General features: G+C 51.3%; 1 long non-coding RNA gene across 1 annotated transcript; it reads right to left on the reverse strand.

Moving 5' to 3' along the window:
• Positions 1-329: 329 nt before the first annotated feature.
• On the reverse strand, positions 330-1604 carry LOC111819650 (uncharacterized). Its single transcript, XR_002823235.1, has 3 exons — positions 940-1604; positions 553-615; positions 330-425 (listed from the first exon to the last, which is right to left on the reverse strand). It is a non-coding gene; the product is annotated as an uncharacterized LOC111819650 (long non-coding RNA).
• Between the last annotated feature and the right edge of the window lie 1038 nt (positions 1605-2642).

Here is a 2642-nt window from a genome sequence, read left to right on the forward strand (position 1 = left end):
TTTTTCAATGCACCTGTTTACACTCTCTACTTTTGGAAATTCTTTCAGCAATCAGGCCTTGGAGGGCTCTCAGCCTGCACTTGCCGCCCTTGATTGCTGAGGGAGGAATGAAAGGCCTGCCAGTGAATCGCTGGGAAAACATTCCCTAACAAACGCCCTCTAATGAGGGGGCGCTGCTTTTGCAGTCGCAGCGAGGAAGGGGGGCGCCTGGTGCAGAGGGGAAGCCGGCCCGGAGCGGGGAGGCCGCGGTTTTGTTGCGGAGTTGTTTGGGGGAGGGGAGGCCCGGACGCAGCGCCTTTTGTGTGCAAATTTCCCACCGGGACTCTGCAACTTTCCACAGTTTAATTAAGTGGCTCTGGAGTCCGGAGTTGGCCTAACAAGCTCCTCTTCATGAATGAAAGATTTGTCCCCAGCAGTGGGGCCGGCTCGAAACAAAGTGGACAGCAATTACCGCTGGCTCCGGCTGATTTAACTGCTCACACGCCCGCCCCGGGAGCGGGTGGAGAAGGCGGCGGCGGGGGCTGGCGGGCATCCTTCTGGGACGCGTCTCACCTAGCTCGCAGCAAATATGCCATCCATATGCCCAGGATCACAACCGAATCAGCTCCATCAGGCCTGGCAAAGAGGCATTTAAATTGCTAATACCGTACCGGGGAGCGATGACAGACCTGCCAAGAATCCGCTCTGTAGGATCCACGGAGACGAACCTGGGGGGTTCGGAAGGAGCCGAAGTGAGAAACGCTGGAAGCTGGCTGCTAGGAGGCAGCGAAGCGGGGATCCTGGGTGGAGACGCGTCAGCAGAAACTGTGGCAGGAATGAACCCAGAGTGAGCCCTTGGAGCTGGTGAACTGACATGGCCCCTTCTCCTCCCTTATTTCTGAGAAGGGGACAGCTGGAGCCTCCGCACAGGCTGCTCTGCTAGTGAGGCCTTCCCCTCACCTTAGAGCAAGACAGGTTTTCTAGGAGAACAAAAAAGGAACTCCAGGCTGGTTGGAAGAAGCGGGGGCCAGCTCTAGCTGTGAAATACCCCCTCGGTTATAGCTGTTGAGTGTTCCTGCGCTTGACGGTTGACTGTCGAGCACGTTTGGGATCTGGGGCCTTTCTCAGCCACTTTCCAGTGGAAGGTTCACCAAGTGTTTTTCTCGGGCTGTATTTTTAGAAAAAATTATGATGACAGTTGTTAGGTCTCAGGCAGGCAGGCAGCACATTCCATTACAAAGTTAGCATGAAATCAATATGTAAATAACCCTTTCTAACTGGCAGCTATTTTTGAAGGCGGAATGCACCTGATGTTGCAGGTTTGTTCCAGTTCACTGTAACTACCTCTCTGTCCTCCCGGTCTGCTGCTGTGCATACATTCAGAAGGTTCTTTTCTCCTTTCCACTTTGTTTTGCATCATCCCAGAGACGGATACACCATAAGCCTTACCCTCAGACCTCCTGCATCATTTAAAAATCGGATTGACAAGACTTGCTCCAGGCTGGGCGTGTGAGTTCCACTTTGGCACGGTCATTTCTCAAAAGAAGGGCTTGCTCTCGGAAGAGAAGGGGAAGCAGAGGCCTTGGCCATCAACTGGAGGAATTAAAGGGGCGAGAAAGCCTCAGAGGCTGAGATCAAGGCTGAACCAGAAATTCAGACAGTCGCTGCCAAAGTGCATACAAGTCCTTGTGAGGACATAAAAGGTCAAAGAATCCCAGCCATGGGAGGAACCAGGTTAGAACTGTGGCTACAGCTCATTGGGAAGAAACAGGTTTCAAGATACTCTTGAGTGAGCAGGGGTCCGAGGACAAGGTCTTTGCATAGTCCTTCTTCAAGACTAGCCGTTTTTGTTGTTTGCTTTTAGCCAGATGTGCATTGTAGGTCTGATTTAAAATAATAATACTTCCAGAATGTCTCATGCCAGGAGTATAGGAGAGCCCAGTGCGGGATATGGTGTGTGTGTGTTTTCTGAATGCAAAGGAGTAATGAAGTTCAAGCTGGGCCCTGATAATAATAATGATTGCTACAATTTATTGAGCACCTACTGTATGTCACACACTGTTCTATGCCCATGGATTGTTTACGTAATCCTCACAATAACCTTATGGGGTGGATACTGATGAAGGCACTAAGGGACCAAGAAGTAAAATAATTTGCCCAAGATCACACAGTTGATAAGCGTGGTGCTGGGATTTAAGTCACCCCATGTGACTCTCTCCATGTGACTCCAGGGCCAGGCCTTGATGGTCACACAGCTGTGCACACAGAGCCACAGTGTGAAGCCAGACCTGGCGAGGCAGCTCCCCTCAGTCAGGCACGGACTCAGGCAGGGGTGGAACTAGAGCCACACAGCCCAGCCACAACCACAGGCTCAGAGCCGGAGTCCAGCCTGTGCAGTCATTCAGGGCCCCATGTTCTGAAGCGCCCCACACTTGGCTTACTGCTCTGCTGTCATAAGCTTGAGATTCTTAATGATTTGGAACAAGGGCCCCGTATTTCCGTTTTGCACCAAACCCTGCAAATTACACAGCCAATCCTGTGTCCAGACAAACCTCATTTGGTCCTAAAATTCTCTTTTTGACAAGCCCATTGAGGTCCAGCTCAGTCTCTGTTTGAACCCCTCTCTTCCTGAGCTTGAACAGTTCCGAAGTCTTTTCTTATAA

Source organism: Trichechus manatus, unplaced genomic scaffold, assembly GCF_000243295.1.
Source record: "Trichechus manatus latirostris isolate Lorelei unplaced genomic scaffold, TriManLat1.0 scaffold00015, whole genome shotgun sequence".
NCBI classification, from domain to species: domain Eukaryota; kingdom Metazoa; phylum Chordata; class Mammalia; order Sirenia; family Trichechidae; genus Trichechus; species Trichechus manatus.